Below are 20,693 nucleotides of genomic sequence, written 5' to 3' on the forward strand. Positions count from 1 at the left end.
GAATGGAATGCAGCACACTGAAGGCTTTTTAACTACCTCAAGGCAATGGTGGGATAAGTAAAAAATTCTGATTCTGAGCGTACTTGGTGCTTCACTTACGATAAATATTAAGACTGTTTCTTATTTTTTGTAAAGGAAGGTGTTAAATATTTTAAATAACACTACAATAGAGTGGCACGTTTTATTTAAGAAGCTGTGCTCAGGTACAAATAAGAATGAAGCTTTTCATACTTTGTTAAGGGGTAAGTTGTGCCTTTGCCATGTGCTTCAGCTATGGGGGATGCACGGCCTCAGGAGCAGACTGGAAACTCAGAAAGTGACCATCCACTTCTTGATTTCCCCCTGCTCCAAGGGGAAGTAAACTGCACCCACACTGTATGTTCCCCACCGTGCCAGCCTGAAGGTGGAGCCAAGGCTGCTCCCATTCTTCTCCTTTCCTGTCCGCTCCTCACATAAATACATGAGAGGGGATGTCTTCTGTCCCATCCCTACTGCTATCCATAGTATAGGTAGCTGTAGGGGCCACACTCTTATTCCCCTCTAACTCCTCTGCTTGCTTCCTTTCCTCCACAGTAGCACAGAATGGGCCCCAAATGGACTTCAAATTCTGCAGGATTTCCTCATTAAAGGTCGGATGCTCAGAGCCTAGTCCTGTAAATACTAATGCTAGTGGGTGTCTGCAGGATCTGGTCCTTGACATGCAAAATAACTAATTAACTTGCAAGCACGATTATCTAGACTTCTGTCTGTGGGAAAGCAGGATAAGTTATCATACTGATTGAATGGTTTAAAGCAGTGTTTTGCCAGCATTTTTATTTATTTAACAGAGACATCTCTGATTTGAGAGCCTCCAGCTTCCTAACCACTAATTGCTCCATCCCCAGTGTGATATGAATTCAGAAATATGACAACTCGGACAGCACAAAAACATTTTCAGGATGAATTCAATCTTTCCTGGTAGATCAGTATCTTTATTTTAGTAGACATTTATCTGAAAATACTGATTTCAGCCCAAAGTGGGGAGTTTATTTATGTTTAAAAAGAAAAGCAGATTGAAAAATAAACTTTGTAAATAGTTTCCCCTAACTATTAACCAAATGTGTTTAAAAAGCAAAAGGTCGGCAGTAATACTCCTCCTCTTTCTACTAGGCTACATAGATATCCATTCAGTGTAACCCCACGAACTGAGTGTCAAATTTGACCTACTGATTTCAAACTGACTGCTCATATGAATAGGAGTTGCATGAGCTGGCTGAAAGAGAGCATACTTTAATTTGCACATGTTTTCTTATATACTTTACTGATTATGGTCCAGATTGTGACTGGCTGCTAAGCAGTTGTATAAGGGTGAGGACCTCTCCTCTCTTGTGCCCCTATAAAGGTTCCCATTCTAATTTATTTAGTAGTGTTTGTATTAAATATTGTATTGTAGTGCTTAGAGGCCACAACTAAGATGGGATCTCATTGTGCTAAGTACTTTGCAAACACATATGGCTTGTCTACACTTACCGGGGATCGATGCTGTGGCGATTGATGTACCAGAGGGCGATTTAGCGGGTCTAGTGAAGATCGCTCTCCTGTCGATTTTAGTACTCCACAGGAATAAGAAGAGTAAGGGGAGTCGACAGGAGACTGTCTCCCTTCGACATAGCATAATGTGTACCCCGCGGTAAGTAGATCTGAGCTACGTTGACTTGAGTTATGCTACTAATGTAACATAGCTTAAACCAACTTTCCCCCGTAGTGTAGACAAGGCCATAGTAAAGAGTCACTTCACTCTGAATGCTTACTCTAAATGCTTTAGACAGACACAAAGTAGGATAAAGGAAGTGAGAGACAGGGAGATCCTGGGACAGATACATTTTTACACTAAAGCCCCTTTACACTGTCTGTAAAGGGGCATCAGTGTTAATGAGAATTTGGCCCTGAGTGGCTTGTCCAAGATCACATAAGAAGTCTGGTCTGAAGGACACAATGGAATTATGTTTTCAGTTTTCAAAAGGACAAAGCACATTCTCTGCAGAGCTCAACAGAGAAGGGATAGTAGGAGACGGACCGAGTAGCTGAATTTAGGACTCAATAAAACAAGATCTGTGAGTCACACTTGCCAACACCGGTGACAGATGAGAGAATGTTTTCTCTGTTGGGCCTTCACCCTTTGAGGACATTTCCGGAAGACAGTGAAGTAATGATAGGTCAACATTTCTATGGAATGTATATTGTCCTAAGCTTGTACTCAACATAAAAAGTCAATGAGTGTGGATTGATGGCAAAGTGATTCAGGAAACTTATCTAGTGATTGACCATTATACGGAAAATTTATTGAATCACTCTGCCAATAATAATCTGACATCACTGTACTTTTATGGCAGGTGCAGGCTGAGCACTACTTTACAGTTATCTGTGCTTCCCACTTCCTGAGACGGACAGTGAGCTTCCATTTGTAGCATTATTTCAAGTGCCTACAGAGGATCTTAAGTTCTCAACACTGACCTGTACACCAAGTGGGTGGTGAGAGAGGAGGAGATAATAATCATCATTAAGATCACTAAGTGATGGTTAGTTTTATACTTACACCTAGGATGAAATCTTGGCTCCATTAACTTTAATGTCAAAACTTTCACTGACTTCAAATTGATCCAGGTTTTGAACCTGAATATTTCCATGATTTGAAATCACTGGGAGAATATCCCTGTCATTTTCCCCTCCCTTATTTCTATTTTTCCCCATTTCTTTGGAACATGGCTCCTCCTAACCTGTGAAGTTTTCTAAGATGCATATCTAAGTTTTGAAAGGAAGCAGTACAAACATGTGTAAATGCAAATGAGAATTTTATTGCAATTCTGGAGGCTAAGTCTGTTCTTGGTTAGACCCATGTAACACCACTGGAATCCTAAACTCACCTATAGCCTCATCAATCAACTGGAAGAAAGTGGTGTCACCGAAATAAATAAGAAGAGAATTTTATTCCGCTGATTTAAATTATACTAAAAACAAGACTTGTAAGATCAAAATGGTAACCTAAGAATTTTCAGCGATGTTTTAGATTTTAGATTTAAAGAGATAGCACAGGATCAAAACATTAACCTACAGACACATACTGCAGTTACTTACATCCTGTATATCCCATGCAAATTTAGCCCTCATTGTTTGTTTACTGACTCTATAATAACATATGAACATAAGAATGGCCATACTGAGTCAGACCAAAGGTCCACCTAGCTCAGCATTCTGTCTTCCAACTGTGGCCAATGCCAAGTGCTTCAGAGGGAATGAACAGAACAGGTAATCTCAAGTGATCCATCCCCTGTTGCCCATTCCCAGCTTCTGGGAAAACCAAGGCTAGGGACACCATCCCTGCCCATCCTGGCTAATAGCATTGATGGACCTATCCTCCATGAATTTATCTAGTTTTTTTTTTAAACCCTGTTATGGTCTTGGCCTTCACAACATCCTCTGGCAAGGAGTTCCACAGTTAGACCGTGTGTTGTGTGAAGAAATACTTCCTTTTGTTTGTTTCAAAACCTGCCGCCTATTAATTTCATTTGGTGACCCTAGTTCTTGTGTTATGAGAAGGAGTAAATAACACTTCTTTATTTACTTTCTTCACACCAGTCATGATTTTATAGATCTCTTTCATATCCCCCCTTAGTTGTCTCTTTTCAAAGCTGAAAAGTGCCAGGCTTTTTAATCTCTCCTCATATGGAAGCTGTTCCATACCCCTAATCATTTTTGTTGCCCTTTTCTGAACCTTTTCCATTTCCAATATATCTTTTTTGAGATGGGGCAATCACATCTGCATGCAGTATTCAAGATATGGGCATACCACAAATTTATATAGAGTCAATATGATATTTTCTGTCTTATTCTTGATGATTCCCAACATTCTGTTAGCTTTTTTGACTGCCACTGCACACTGCATGGATGTTTCCAGAGAACTATCCACAATGACTCCAAGATCTCTTTCTTGAGTGGTAACAGCTAATTTAGACCCCATCATTTGATATGCATAGTTGGGATTATGTTTTCCAATGTGCATTATTTTGCATTTATCAACACTGAATTTCCTCTGTCATTTTGTTGCCCAGTTATGCCGTTTTGTAGCAGACTAACATTAATGTGCTGCAGGAAATGCAGAAAACCTGACATGTGAGAGCCTTTTAAGAGCTTTATGTGAAACTACTGATATCACTACCCAGAGCTTAAAAATGACAGCTACCATTGCTAGTTTTGGTTTCCTGTGCAGCTCGGATGAGGTTTAAAAAAATATATTTTCAGCTACTCTCTGCAGCCTGTTTACTCTAAGCCAGTGGTTCCCAAACTTGTTCCGCCACTTGTGCAGGGAAAGCCCCTGGCGCGCCGGGCCGGTTTGTTTACCAGCCACGTCCTTCGCCCCGCGCAGCTTCCCGCAGGCCCCATTGGCCTGGAGTAGCGAACCGGAGCCACTGGGAGCCATGGTCGGCTGAACCTGCAGACGCAGCAGGTAAACAAACCGGCCCGGCCTGCCAGGGGCTTTCCCTGCACAAGCGGCGGAACAAGTTTGGGAGCCACTGCTCTAAGCACATCTAAGTATTCTTTCATGAATCAGCAACTGATCTAAGATATGAAGTGAGCAAACAAATATATTGCTTTTTCTCTTCTGAAAAAATAGTTTTTCAAGTGACTAGTCAGACCCAAAGACTTATCTAAAACATAAACAGCACTGTGAATTGATTGGCTACTCAACAGCTGTCAAATGTTCAATATGCTGTTGGTGGTGATTTCTGTTAAGACTGATAAAACAGCTAGATCATTTATGCTTAATATTGCAGACTTGCTGGTTCAGATGACCAATGGCTGTCAGATCACAAAAAGGTCGGGGTTGCTGTGTCCATGTGCAATGATTACACCTTGTGTCAAGGCTGAATCTCAACTCTGTCACTCCGAGTGCAGAAGTGGGCCCGCAAGGATTTTAAAAATTAATACTTGCCAGTCCAGGCTTGTATTAAACTCCCAAGGTTACAGCTTTTCTCTGATCTTGGCTTGGTAAACGCTGCCACCACCCAAATGCAAAAAAACCCCTTTGAACTCAGGAAGGAGCACTTGGGAATTCCTTCCTGTGGGGTATCCTCAAGCCCTTTCACCCCCGCTCTGGGGAAGAGCTGAGAAAGAAAACAAAGGAAATTACCTGTGGCTATCAGCTAATCCAACAACATGCACAAACTTTTTAGGACACCAAAAATCCAATCCTGTTCTTAAAAAAGGTAAATTTTATTAAAAACAAAAAGAAAGAAAATACATTTCGAATTTAGGATTTTGCTAGATCTTAAGAGAGCAGTTCCAAAAATCAAGCACCCAAAATTGCTTTCTTGGGGGTTCAGCTTAAAGGTTACAAGCAAACAAAACCATCTGGGATTAGCACAGAGGAGTCCACAAGCAAATAAAAAATAAAAGAAATAACCCTAATTGTGTCTAGCTAAACATTCTGATCTACTTACACATTTGGAGTTCAGATATGTAGTTCTAGGCATGATCTGATGATTTATGATCATACCTGGCTTAAGTTGCTTATAGCATGGCTGCTCTGTCCCTCCAGCCCAGAGAACAACAGACAAAGGGAAAGTTGCTTTCCCAATTTTAAAAAGTTTACCTTCCCATTGGCTCTTTTGGTCAGGTGCCCACTTTTTTTTCTTTACCTGGGGGACTTTTAAACCCTTTATAGGTAAAGCAAGTAAAGAACAGCTACCAAGATGAATTTTACAGCTAACTGGCTGGCTGGGTGTCCATCAAAGGGAGCTATCCCCCCTTTATTTATCACACCTTGTGTTGAAATCTAATGGCTTATGGTTTGGTTTGCATGAGAAGGAAAAAGGGAACATTAAGAGCTATAGCCCCCTCCAAATCCACTGAATCTCTCACAACAGAGCCTATTAAAATGGGTTGCTTTCTAGGCAGCCATTGCACTCCAAAATATAGTGTCCCAGTACTAATGATCCATGCTTAATATTGTAGACAGCAGTTCACAGAGCACTGGCTAGCTGCCATCTATTTAGGCTGTAAATTAAAATGTTTGTAAAAAATGTATGTGAAAATGTTTGTAAAAAAGAGTCAGGGTTTACCTTGAGAAAGAAAATCTCTATAAAACTCTGATTGGGTTAAAGTATTTTCATTTTTACAAAGAAAGTATTGCGTTTTTACAGCCATCTTTGGGTCTTTAACAGTTTCCTTCCACGTGCTTACATTTCAGAATCCACTTTAAGGTGTAGTTTTTACTTTTGTTCCGTGTCAGACAGCTCATTTCAATTACTCTACATGCTTCTTAAAGGCCCCATTCTCCTACATCAGCAACCCTGAGAAGGGGCTTTTCTTACCCTGGCCATCCCAAAAGGGGCTTCCCAGGAGAAAGGGGAAAGCAGTGCAAGTTAATACAATTTAGGTCTCTGCCTTTCTACCTCCAGCCTTCATCTTCTCCACCTACTCCAATGTAGCTGAGCTTGAGTTCCACAGGTATGTTGTAGAGACACAAAACCTCATACCACCCCTACTCTGAGCACAGGGTCCTTGACTTGGCTGATATAATTCATATTTTGATTGTTATCTCCCATCTTCCCTAAACAGTTATTTCCACTTTGTTTCCTCTTAACTATTTAAGACCTCTCTTTGAGGGATCTTGGTGATATAACAAGTGACAAATGTAATATTTTTGCATTGCTAACTTTTAACTTCCGTGTTTATTTAATTTTGGGCCTTTTTAAAATTCTGATGGTTTATTGACCAAAACATGGACAAAAGCCACACCTAAAATCTCTCTTCTCAAAAGTTCACAGTGAAAAGATAGAGAAAAAGAAGCAGGATGCTGTGATTTCATGGCGTTTTCTTCATTTACTCTCTAGACAATCACATAAAAAGACAGCAGCAGGAGTGTCTAGCAGAAGTTATAAAAATAGCATGTATTTTCACAGCTTACTGGTTTTCTAGCTAGTATCTGCTGTTAGAACTGCTTTGGATAAAGAGATGAATACCTGCAGGGCGACACTGTACAGAGACTCAAATCCATCAGCTTAATATCTAGCAGCAGTTAAGGAAGCAAACAAAAAACTTGGATTTATTCAGTGAAGGATATTGTGCCTATCAGCAGAACTATTTAATGGGGTTAGTTAATGAAACGGGTTAAGTACGGGGTTGGTTGGACCATACTCTGTTTTGTCTGTCTGTTCATCTATGCTCCCATGCAAATAGTATCTGTGCACCTTCCAAGTATTTAAAAATAGAAAAATTGTGTGTGTGTGTATGTGTGTGTGTGTGTGTGCGCATGTATGACAGAAATAGAAAGAATTTATGGAAAGCTAATCCAAAGGAATGAGTTTTATATTTAGTTTTAGATAAAGTAGTGGCCTGGTCATTCTTATCTATGGCAGGAGTTAGTTCTGTAGTCTAGGTCCAACTCATATGAAAGTTCCATCTACAAAACTTATGAGCCTCCTACCAGTTGACAGGCTTTTTTTCATTGGAATGTAGCTGTTGTGAGAGGTCATGAAGGGAGTGATAAGCAACAGCCAAGCCGAGGGGAGGCTTTGAATATTAGGACAGAGTCCTTGCGCTGAACTCTGCATTCACTGGAGATCCAGCACCAGGTCAATGTGTTCATGGAACCTGTGCTAACAAACAGATGGACTGCTGCACTTCGTACCAGCTGAAGCTTTTAACAGGTGGGATGAACAGTCATACTTTCTCTACAGCCAGGCTGGCAAACGCTGACCCGGCCTCCTAACAGCTAATGTAAGCAAAGGACTGTAGGGTACTGTGTGGGTATGTATGTCAAAGTGGGGCTGAATGAGTGGAGTAGTCACACACAGAGAGGACTAGAGGAATGAGCAGAAGAGTAAGTGGGATGTGTACTGGAGACGGGTGAGGAGAGAAAGATGGAGAATACAGCGAAAGGAACAAGAGATTGAAATCCTTATGACTCTCTTTTAAATTACTCGGAACCTAAAAATGGATGTATCAACATTGATTAACAAATCATATAGCTGTGTATACTACAGATATCCGAATTGTTATACACAATGTAGAGCAACATCCACAGTTCATTCTGCAGAAAGGTAATTACTTGGATCATTATCTGTTAGGATCAAAGCTACCACTACAGTCTCAGCACAAAAATGTGCCTGCAACGAAGCCAGTTGCAGTTGTTCCTTTGACTTGCCAAAAACAGCTGCCTCCACAACCCTACCACCCCCGTGCCCGTGGTGCTGTGAGATGCCCATTTCCCCTAAATTTAGCTCACTTTTCTTCCCGCGTCTCAAGGCAGGTGGACCAGGGCTGGCATACTTTTTTTTTTTCTGGAATTATAACATTTTTCTTCTATGTCTGAAAATATGCTGCTATCTTCTTCTTAATTAAAAATAATCTTACTCTGCATTTGTTTTCCTGCACAAAGTGTACTGCTCTTTGGAGATTTTTTTTCTTGCTCAAAAGCATGAAATTATCTGCTCTCAGCCAGGTCTGAAGAGGGAAGGGGATTAAAAACACTGTTTTCTAACCACATTTAAAAATAATCACTTAACAATGAATAAGCAATTGCATATGAATCTAAGGTAGAGGCTACAGATTCTGCTTTCTCTGACTGAACCACATTCAAATAAAACAAAATACCACTGTTAGCAAGAGGGCTGAATTAGGGCTTCTGCAAAATCATAGTATTGAATTGTCTGACTTTCAGATGAAGGAATGTTGCTATTGCATTAACAGCTGCCCCAGTTCTGGAAGGTGTGGGGCACCCTTGACTCCTACTAACATCACAAGGAGCTGAGAATGGTCAGCACCATGCAGTGTATAGCCAATATTTTATCGCCTGAATCTCTTCTCTGAATTAATTTTCCTGCTTAGAAAAACAGTGTCTAGGGTTGCACTACAGTTTCTTGACAGTTTAAATTGATTTATTTCTAGACTATTTGGCAACCTTTTACTGACTCCCTCTTGCATGAAGGGATATATTTTCAAATCCATCTATAGAATATTTATGCCAGAAATGGCCATCTTGCACAATATTCAGAAATTACCAAATATTTTGCTTTTATGTAATATGATGATGCATGATTTAGCATAAATTAGGGGTCCCCAATCTTTAGTACTGTGGAGAGCAACACAGGATCAATGATAAATGCATAGTGAGAAACAAATGGTTATTTGCTCTGTTTCCTTAGCAATAAAATTGGGGAGGGAAACGGAAACAAATACTAAAGAAAAAATTGAAAAGCAAAACATACATTCAAGGTTTTTAAAAGTCTGCTGACCTTTTTTGCTAATTATTCCAATTGTTCAAATTTACAGCAGAAGAGTATAGACTCTAATCAACTGTGAGTGGATCCCTGTTTAAAACAGCAAATACCCTCTTTCCACATTTCCCTATTTTTCCCGCATTTTTGATGGTATCCTAACAGTGTTAAACTGGATTTTATCTGCAGCGTCTCTCCTGTTACCACTTCAAAAACTCAGAGATGTTTCCCTTCTGACCTTCAGAGTGAGATGCTACCAATGCACTACTAAAATGCCACTACTGTCTTGTTAAATTGCCTTTTGTCACCTTTTCTTGCAAAGATTCTGAACTGAAAAAACCTGATCCTGCACCAGTGAACTCAAAGGGAGTATTGGAATAGTCTTCAATGGGAGCAGGATCGGGCCCTAAACCTCTTAAAGAGAAGGATGAACAAAAGTGTTGTTCAGATCTTACCTGTAGCAGAAGAACAAAGGCTGTCACCATAAACAAAAGAAAATGCTAGAAAAGGAGTTGTCTTTAGCTCTGACTGCTAGGTATTTGCGGAGGTGGAAAGTACATAGAGAAAATCTCTATTTCCAGCATCAAGGGGTCACAGTGCAGTTTTGTGCATCAGCCATTTGAAAAAGAGGTAACCATGGAAAACATCCACAAGAATTTGACCGCAAGCAGTGGAATCACACCCTTAGATTGGAGTGTAGTCATAAGATGATTTCCTAGTGTTGCTCAGCTGTTTTCAGCTCTTAGCAGATACTCAGCTGAACAAAACCATGTATATAATAACTGATAGCATGAGACCGACCGACCTGGCCTGGCTGCCGGTCCTGTCCAACATCGTCCCTCCAGACAGCAGGCAATAAGTTACCTTGCAGAATTTGCTCCTTAAAGTAAAGACATGCCACATCCACCCCTGTTTAAAGATGTGGTTAATCCACCAAGCCACGGGCTTAGCTCAAGGCAACCCGCTTGGACTGTTCCCCTACAGAACCTCAGTATTGCTTTCAGTTGGCGTACTAGGCATCAAGAACAAGCTTCAAATGTAGCCAATGCCTATCCCATGAGAGTTCCCTGGTTTTGACCTTCCATGCCTTCTTTGGGTAAAGCTTAATCACTTCAGATGTGATCAGATGTTCTGCTAATGACCACCCATGACTTTGTGATATCTCCCTGCTGCTGTGGCCAGTTAGAAGATGTAGGCCACATACTTGCAGGCTGCACCTATTTGCAAGAGCTGCCTGGTTAACTCATGGACTTGTACAATGCTCTTCCCTCAGCTGTTGAATGGTTGAGACACTTAGGGTATGTTTATACTGAAATTAAAAACCTGCAGCTGGCTCATGCCAATTAATTCAAGCTGACTCGGGCTCGAGCTAAGGGGCCGTTTAACTGTGGTGCAGACATTTGGGCATGGGCTGGAGCCCAGGCTCTAGGACCCTGAGAGATGAGAGGGTCCTAGAACTTGAGCTGCAGGCTGATTCTGAATGTCTACACTGCAATTAAACAGCCCCTTAGCCCGAGCCCCATGAACCCGAGTCAGCTGTCCAGAAATTGTAATATAGGAGTAGAAAACAATGACGTACATTAAAAGGGAAGAAATATTTTTTTTTTAAAACCCAAACCCTAGAAGAGTACATGAAACCTGGGAGAACAGAATCAAACTATGAAGTCTGCTAGGGAAACACTTTGTGGATTTAAATTACCTGAGTTTAGACAGGCACTACAAAAAAGTCAGAGGAAAGTAGGTATTGTAAAGAGAAAGATAAGAGATAAGTCTTCAAATATTTGAAGGGTAAAATAGGAAGGATATATTATAGCCAGTACTGGTAGCTCCACCAATTATTAAGGTTGCCTAACACTTCCCATTATAAGACCCTGTTTTCAGTTGCTTATACTTAGTCAAACTTGAACCATTTGAACAGAAATTTTCATAGATTCATAGAGTGTGAGGTCAGGAGGGACCATTAGATTACCTAATCTGACCTCCTGTATACCACAGGTTAATAAATTTCACGCATTTACCCCTTTATTGAACCCAAACTGAAGCATCATTTGTGTCTGACATAATCATATCTTCAAGAAATGCATGTAATCCTGATTTTAATACTCCAAGAAATGCAGAATCTATCATTTCCCTTGGTAGTTTTTTTCAATGGTTAATCACTCTCACTGTTAACAAATTGTGTCTAATTTCTAATTTGAATTCATCTGGCTTCAGCTTCCAGACATTGACTCATTTTATGCCTTTCTCTGCTACATTTAAGAGCCCTTTAGTATGTGGAATTTTCTCCTTGTGAACAAATTTGTACAATGTAATCAAGTGACCTCTCAATCTTCTTTTTGATACGCTAAATGTATTGAGCCCTAAGTCTTCCACTGCCGTTTCCTCCAGCCTTCAAATGATTTTTACGATATTATGATATTTTCTACACCCTCTCCAATTTTTCAACATTCTTTTGAAACGGTTGACACCAGAAATGTATGCAGTATTCCAGTATCAGTCTCACCAATGCCGTATCCAGAGGTAAAATCACCTCCTTACTTCTACTCACTACTTCCCTGTTTATATATCCAAGGATCCCATTACAACTTTTTTGCCACAGCATCGCACTGGAAACTCATGCTGAGTTGCTTGCTCTCTATGACCTCTAAGTAATTTTCAGAATCACTGCTTTCTGGGTTACAGAACCTCATTCTATAGCTATGGCCTGCATTCCTTGTTCCTAGATGTATAATTTTGCATTTGGCTGCATGAAAAAGCATTTTGTTTGAATGGGCCCAGCCTATCAAGCAACCCATACCACTCTGTATGACTGCCCTGTCCTCATTATTTACCACTCCACCTCTTTGTGTCATATGCAAATTTTATCAGCTGTGATTTTGTATTTCCTTCAGGATCACTGATGAAAATGTTGAATAGCACTGGGCCTAGTACTGATTCCCACAGAACTCCACTAGAAACAACCTCATTCAATGATGATTCCCCATTGACAACTATTTTGAGGTCAGGTTTCAGAGTAGCAGCCGTGTTAGTCTGTATTCACAAAAAGAAAAGGAGTACTTGTGGCACCTTAGAGACTAACCAATTTATTTGAGCATAAGCTTTTGTGAGCTACAGCTCACTTCATCGGATGCATAAAGTGGAAAGTACAGTGAGGAGATTTTATATATACACACAGACTATGAAAAAATATACATTGTAAGGAGAGTGATCACTTAAGATGAGCTATTACCAGCGGGAGAGTGGGGTAGGGGGAGAGAAAACCTTTTGAAGTGATAATCAAGGTGGGCCATTTCCAGCACATTTCCAGGAGTTAACAAGAATGTCTGAAGAACAGTGGGGGGAATCATAGAATATAAGGGTTGGAAGGGACCCCAGAAGGTCATCTAGTCCAACCCCCTGCTCGAAGCAGGACCAATTCCCAGTTAAATCATCCCAGCCAGGGCTTTGTCAAGCCTGACCTTAAACCTCTAAGGAAGGAGATTCTACCACCTCCCTAGGTAACGCATTCCAGTGTTTCACCACCCTCTTAGTGAAAAAGTTTTTCCTAATATCCAATCTAAACCTCCCCCACTGCAGCTTGAGACCATTACTCCTCGTTCTGTCATCTGATACCATTGAGAACAGTCTAGAGCCATCCTCTTTGGAACCCCCTTTCAGGTAGTTGAAAGCAGCTATCAAATCCCCCCTCATTCTTCTCTTCTGCAGGCTAAACAATCCCAGCTCCCTCAGCCTCTCCTCATAACTCATGTGTTCCAGACCCCTAATCATTTTTGTTGCCCTTCGCTGGACTCTCTCCAATTTATCCACATCCTTCTTGTAGTGTGGGGCCCAAAACTGGACACAGTACTCCAGATGAGGCCTCACCAATGTCGAATAGAGGGGAACGATCACGTCCCTCGATCTGCTCGCTATGCCCCTACTTATACATCCCAAAATGCCATTGGCCTTCTTGGCAACAAAGGCACACTGCTGACTCATATCCAGCTTCTCGTCCACTTTCACCCCTAGGTCCTTTTCCGCAGAACTGCTGCCTAGCCATTCGCTCCCTAGTCTGTAGCTGTGCATTGGGTTCTTCCGTCCTAAGTGCTGGACCCTGCACTTATCCTTATTGAACCTCATCAGATTTCTTTTGGCCCAATCCTCCAATTTGTCTAGGTCCTTCTGTATCCTATCCCTCCCCTCCAGCGTATCTACCACTCCTCCCAGTTTAGTATCATCCGCAAATTTGCTGAGAGTGCAATCCACACCATCCTCCAGATCATTTATGAAGATATTGAACAAAACCGGCCCCAGGACCGACCCTTGGGGCACTCCACTTGATACCGGCTGCCAACTAGACATGGAGCCATTGATAACTACCTGTTGAGCCCGACAATCTAGCCAGCTTTCTACCCACCTTGTAGTGCATTCATCCAGCCCATACTTCCTTAACTTGCTGACAAGAATACTGTGGGAGACCGTGTCAAAAGCTTTGCTAAAGTCAAGAAACAATACATCCACTGCTTTCCCTTCATCCACAGAACCAGTAATCTCATCATAGAAGGCGATTAGATTAGTCAGGCATGACCTTCCCTTGGTGAATCCATGCTGGCTGTTCCTGATCACTTTCCTCTCATGCAAGTGCTTCAGGATTGATTCTTTGAGGACCTGCTCCATGATTTTTCCAGGGACTGAAGTGAGGCTGACTGGCCTGTAGTTCCCAGGATCCTCCTTCTTCCATTTTTTAAAGATTGGCACTACATTAGCCTTTTTCCAGTCATCTGGGACTTCCCCGGTTCGCCACGAGTTTTCAAAGATAATGGCCAATGGCTCTGCAATCACAGCCACCAGTTCCTTCAGCACTCTCGGATGCAACTCGTCCGGCCCCATGGACTTGTGCACGTCCAGCTTTTCTAAATAGTCCCTAACCACCTCTATCTCCACAGAGGGCTGGCCATCTCTTCCCCATTTTGTGATGCCCAGCGTAGCAGTCTGGGAGCTAACCTTGTTAGTGAAAACAGAGGCAAAAAAAGCATTGAGTACATTAGCTTTTTCCACATCCTCTGTCACTAGTTTGCCTCCCTCATTCAGTAAGGGGCCCACACATTCCTTGGCTTTCTTCTTGTTGCCAACATACCTGAAGAAACCCTTCTTGTTACTCTTGACATCTCTGGCTAGCTGCAGCTCCAGGTGCGATTTGAAGAAAGGGGTAAGGAGAAAGGGGGCAGGAATAAACAAGGGGAAATAGTTTCACTTAGTATAATGACTCAACCACTCCCAGACTCTATTCAAGCCTAAGTTAATTGTATCCAATTTGCAAATTAATTCCAATTCAGCACTCTCTCGTTGGAGTCTGTTTTTGAAATTTTTTTGTTGAAGGATAGTCACTTTGAGGTCAGAAATCAAGTGACTAGAGAGATTGAAGTGTTCTCCGACTGGTTTATGAATGTTATAATTCTTGACATCTGATTTGTGTCCATTGGTTCTTTTACGTAGAGACTGTCCAGTTTGACCAATGTACATAGCAGAGGGGCATTGCTGGCACATGATGGCATATATCACATTGGTAGATGTGCAGGTGAACAAGCCTCTGATAGTGTGGCTGATGTGATTAGGCCCTATGATGGTGTCCCCTGAATAGATATGTGGGCACAGTTGGCAATGGGCTTTGTTGCAAGGATAGGTTCCTGGGTTAGTGGTTCTGTTGTGTGGTTGCTGGTGAGTATTTGCTTCAGGTTGGGGGGCTGTCTGCAGGCAAAGACTGGCCTGTCTCCCAAGATTTGTGAGAGTGATGGGTCCTCCTTCAGGATAGGTTGTAGATCCTTGATAATGCGTTGGAGAGGTTTTAGTTGGGGGCTGAAGGTGACGGCTAGTGGCGTTCCGTTATTTTCTTTGTTGGGCCTGTCCTGTAGTAGGTGACTTCTGGGTACTCTTCTGGCTCTGTCAATATGTTTCTTCACTTCAGCAGGTGGGTATTGTAGTTGTAAGAATGCTTGATAGAGATCTTGTAGGTGTTTGTCTCTGTCTGAGGGTTGGAGCAAATGCGGTTGTATCGTAGAGCTTGGCTGTAGACGATGGATTGTGTGGTGTGGTCTGGGTGAAAGCTGGAGGCATGTAGGTAGGAATAGTGGTCAGTAGGTTTCCGGTATAGGATGGTGTTTATGAGACCATCGCTTATTAGCACTGTAGTGTCCAGGAAGTGGATCTCTTGTGTGGACTGGTCCAGGCTGAGGTTGATGGTGGGATGGAAATTGCTTAAATCATGGTGGAATTCCTCAAGGGCTTCTTTTCCATGGGTCCAGATGATGAAGATGTCATCAATATAGCACAAGTAGAGTAGGGGCATTAGGGGATGAGAGCTGAGGAAGCGTTGTTCTAAGTCAGCCATAAAAATGTTGGCATACTGTGGGGCCAAGCAGGTACCCATAGAGGTGCCGCTGATTTGAAGGTATACATTGTCCCTAAATGTGAAATAGTTATGGGTGAGGACAAAGTCACAAAGTTAAGCCACCAGGTTTGCTGTGACATTATCGGGGATAGTGTTCCTGATGGCTTCTAGTCCATCTTTGTGTGGAATGTTGGCATAAAGGGCTTTTACATCCATAGTGGCCAGGATGGTGTTTTCAGGAAGATCACCGAGCTACGAAAGCTTATGCTCAAATAAATTGGTTAGTCTCTAAGGTGCCACAAGTACTCCTTTTCTTTTTGCGAATACAGACTAACATGGCTGCTACTCTGAAACCTGTCATTATGCAAGGCTCTACATTTAGCTGTATGGAGTGGAAATCTATGAAGTTTTGAAGTGAGCTATAGCTTATGAAAGCTTATGCTCAAATAAATTGGTTAGTCTCTAAGGTGCCACAAGTACTCCTTTTCTTATTTTGAGGTCTGTTAATCAATTCTTAATCCATTTAACGAGTGCTCTGCCGATACTGAATATTGCTAGAGAGACTGGCTGGGTTTTCCCTATCAGGTGTCTGCCCTTTTTCTTTCTTTCTTTTTTTTTGTTATTGCAAGATTTCAGATAACATTATTCAGTCATTTCTGAGGACTAGGCTAGGGAAACATTAACATTTTGCCCATGTTAAAAAAAAAACCCTCCTGGTGACCCTTTTTAGAGATGCTCTAGTGCCCCCCATGTTTTGGAGAAATTTGTCAGTGATGTAACTTTTTCTGCTTCTGTGAAGATCCACAGAAATTTGCCCAACTTATAAGTTTCTGAAAAATTGCAGTTCACACATGCTCAATACAAACTTGTTAGAGGTCCACAGCTTAATTTTCCAAATATGCCATCTGCATTGGATATGCTCCAGCCTGGGAATACAGGCAGCTGAGAAGAACTTGCCCTGCAATTGCATTTCTAGGTTGCTATGGGCCAAGGCTTAGGCCTGAGAGCAAGGAAGCTGTCTCCCCTTGCTGGGCTCAAGCAGTGGGAAGGAGGAAGACACCTGAATTCTATGCAGTGAAGACAAGAGCTAGACATTGGAGGGCAGGAGTAGAAGATTGGGACAAGAAGGTCAAGGGGAGACTGGGAAGACGATGGTGGGGGAGAGGAAAATAGGAGTGGGGATGGGGGGACTGAGACAGGATGGGGGGCAGAGGAGACTGTGACTGGGAACCAGTGGGTAGTGGGGATATTGAGATCAGACAAGAAGCTGGAGGAGAGAGTGGGACTGGCTAGGCATGGAGACTGGGACTGGGAACTTGGGAAGGGAGACAGGTCTTATGATAAGTCAGGTTCCAGAAGAACAGGGAAAGAACTGGGACTGGCTGGGCAAAGAGACTGGGACAAGGAGCCACATGGTGGTGGTGGGAGAGGCATTTGAGGAGGAGCTCTGAGGGGGAGGGTTAAGACCCAGTAGAGACAGGTAACATGAGTGTTGAGGTAACTGGAGGTTGGGGAGAGACAGATCAGACAAGGAACTGAGAGGGAGAACTGAGACCCTCTGGACAAGGAGACTGGGGACAATGAGCCAGAGAATGGATGGAGAAGGAGACTGAGAGCAGGGGAGAAGAGTGAGTGCTAACGGGGTGATTGGCACAGGGAGTCCCAAGTGGGGGAGACTAGAACTTGCTGTGTAAGGAGACTGCGTATGGAATGAGAATCCTGAGGAATGGAGAATGGGACTGAGATGCTGAGCCAGGGGTGTGGAAGATACAGGACAGGAACAGGTTGGAAGGATGGGGCAGAAAATATCAAGCGTTCGGAGAATGGACAGAAGGGTCTGTGTCCACTAGAGCACGCTTCCCTCCAGAATCTGGACTGGAACCCAAGATTTCCATGTCTCAACATTCTTCTGCTGTTGGTAAATATCACTGAAACCCACTGGCAAAGGGGGGTCATCATCCTATGACTCCATCATCCCCCTCTAGTGCTTGTCCATATAGAGGATGACAAACTACCACTGCCATCAGTGATTCCGTTAGCTCAAATGGCAAAAGTCTGCATGTTGGATATAAGGGTTCTAACCTTGCTGATGACCCAGGTTGGTGTAACCATGAAACCATACAATGGAACTGATGTTTTTTTCAGTTTGCTTTTTTAAAAGCTAGGACATTACACACAACAAAACTATGTTAAGTGAACATTAAGGTAGGAAAGCCAGGTACTGAAAAGTTAGTAAATGCCAGATTTAGGAATCCCGGTGTAACCTTACTTTGTCCCTGTGGCAGGGTGCTGCTAGAGAGGCCTTAATCAGCTCCTGCCACTCCAGCCCCAAACAGGGGGATTGGATTGGGGCTGGGTAGATAGCCTGATGCTTGCTTGGTAACTGACCACACCTGCCAGCCTCATTAGCAGGAGCTATTAGGCTGGGAGGAAGTGGGAGCAAAGGGGGGTGGAGGCCAGGAGGCGAGGTGAAGCAAGACGAGACGAGACTCAGACTTAGACTCAGAGGGAGGTGGGAGTCTCCTAGTCTGTTGCTGGCCAGGCCTGTGGTAGACCAACCTGTTGTAAAAAGCCTTTATATAGTTGGAAACAGGTGGTGCGGACTTGAACACAAATAAAGAACACAAGTGTTGGACCAGCCTGAAGTGTACCTGAGTCTCTGAGAAGAGGGGGAGAAGGGCCGAACTGCAGGGGCACGGCATAAGCCCCGTTACAGTCGCCCTTGTGCAAACATATTATGATACAGCCTTGAATTACATGATCCCAATGATATTTTCCCACAGGATCCGAGCCTCATCCAGTGCCCAGGATGGGTCTGCTCTGGGAATGAATCATGTTTGTATAGTGAAGAAGTGTCTGTAGGACCCCTACTTCATTTGTAGCAGAAGTTGGACGGTGTATAGTGAATGAGGCAGGGGACTGCAGTAAGAGAAAGGATGATCTCCAGGTTAAAGCAACTGAATGCTACCCTCAATAACAGAATTGTTTTGTTGCCTCTGCCACTGTGTTCTTTTCTGATGCTGGGAAAGTCACTTAAATCAAATTTTTCCATAAGTGGTCACTAACTGTGTATTTCATTTTCTGGGTGCCCATTTTGCAGAAGTGCTGAGTGCTCACAGCTGCAACTGAAGTCAACGGGAGTTGTGCTTTCACCATATATTGTACTATATAATGCTAAGTACTCTGGAAAATCAGGTCCTAGACTCTGAGATGATGCACCTAAAATTAGTGGATACTTTTGGCCTTAGTTTCTCTGCGTCTCAGTTTCTCATCTGTAAAATGGGGATAATTCTCTTAACTCACAAGGATATTGTGAAAATAAATTCATTCATATTTGAGTAGCACTCAGATATTGTAGTGATGAACACAATAGAAAAACTCACAAAGAAAATAGTAATTCTGTCTTCAGAGCAGGATTTGATTAGTATGGAATAAACAAAGCCTGGGACCGCCCACTGAATAACAAGGAGAAAACAAAATACTGAACAGCTGCTCACTGAGTGTGCATTGTCCATTCTTTGTACTGAATGAGGCACGGGTCTTTGAAAAAAAAAACTATGTAATTAAAGCATGCCTCATAATGTGTACACACAACTTTAATTTTGGCATTTCCTAACTTTTCAGTGCTTGACTTTCTATTGTTAACAGTGTTCTCTTAATGTAGCTTTTTAAATGTAATACATATATTTACTGAACCAACAATAATACCTAGCATTTACATATCATTTTACATTTTCAGAGTTTGTTGTACATATTGATTAGACTCCCCAGTAACCTGATAGGTATGTAATATTATAAATACAAATACATGTAATTAAGAAAATAAGGAGGAAGATGCAGGTGATTTCCTAAAAGGAATGAGTTGCTAGGCATAATTTCTGGCCTGAAGGTGCTACTCCCGGTCAGTGACTCATTGTCAGAAAATGCCCTGTGTCTCAATCTTTCCAGCTATTATAAGCAGAATATTACTCCTGTGGGAATTCTGCACCACTGCACAATGCAGAATTTTGCAGAAATTTATGTGTGCACAGAATTTCCTTTTTTTCCCCACAGAAGTGGGTTGCAGAGATATTGACCGCCGCTAGGAGCCACTGGACCTGGCAGAGCCCAGCTCACAAATAGAAGACAAGGCCAGGGGGAGGGAACTGGAGGTTCCCAGCAGCTGCAGTTCCCAGCATGCCCTGAAGGAAGGAGGTGGCGGTGCACAGAAAACTCTGTGCAAGCCCACTACCCAGCATCAGGCTGTTTCTCCCTCTGGATCCCTGGGATGTGGGGGGGTGGGGAGGGTGGGTAGAGGGTGTGAGTGTCTGGACTGGAGGGTGCAGGGGCACAGCTGGACTCTGGGTGTCTGTGTCTGGATTAGGGGTGCAACATAGCTGGGTTCGGGGGGGGGGTAGGGGATGTGAGTGCTGGGCTTGGGGGGGGGGCAGAGAAACAAGAACTGGGCTGTCATAGGGGTTTCTTTAACACTCTACTCCTGGGGGAATTTTTGTGTGTGTCTGTATTGTTGCAGACATATTGCTGACAGGTATTTTGAAATAAATTACCAAAATAACTGAAACTGGTGTGATTATATAGTGTTATTTGTACATATAGTAAAATTGTATATACAGTAAAATTTGCAGAATTTTAAAATATTTTGCGTAGAATTTTTAATTTTTTGGTGCAGAATTCCTCCAGGAGCAGAAAATGAAAAAACAAAACCAAAAACCCAAAGCAAACACATCCCACCCAAAACAGGCATGTGGATTTTCTAAAGGGTGATGCATTTTTATCTGGTATACAGGACATTTCTAGAGAATCAGTGACTTGTAAATTAGCTGGTCTGTTGCTTGCATCATTTCCTGGGATTCCATTCACCTTTTAATTAAAGACAGAAAAATATTTTTTTTTCTATGCAATGATACAGAACCATTTTCATTATAGATATGCTCCCGATCAAAAACAACAATTACCCCACAATCTTTTTCTCCTTCTCATGATCGGTTTATAATGGAGAAACCAAAATGTCATTAAATTAAATACTCTGCTTTATCTTCTGTGATAAGAAAACCAATAATTCAGTGCAA

General features: G+C 42.3%; 1 protein-coding gene and 1 long non-coding RNA gene across 9 annotated transcripts in view; one reads left to right on the plus strand and one right to left on the minus strand.

Annotated features, from left to right (window-relative positions):
* Positions 1-20,693, minus strand: part of NALCN (sodium leak channel, non-selective) — a 356,269-nt gene that overhangs the window by 93,422 nt on the left and 242,154 nt on the right. The window lies entirely within an intron of this gene.
* Positions 7,414-20,693, plus strand: part of LOC125638540 (uncharacterized) — an 89,589-nt gene continuing 76,309 nt past the window's right edge. For all 3 annotated transcript variants that reach the window (XR_012668962.1, XR_012668960.1, XR_007357254.2), the window contains exon 1: positions 7,414-7,688. This is a non-coding gene — a long non-coding RNA (uncharacterized LOC125638540). The remainder of the gene's footprint in view (positions 7,689-20,693) is intronic.

The sequence above is a fragment of the Caretta caretta genome, chromosome 1 (assembly GCF_965140235.1).
Source record: "Caretta caretta isolate rCarCar2 chromosome 1, rCarCar1.hap1, whole genome shotgun sequence".
NCBI lineage: Eukaryota > Metazoa > Chordata > Testudines > Cheloniidae > Caretta > Caretta caretta.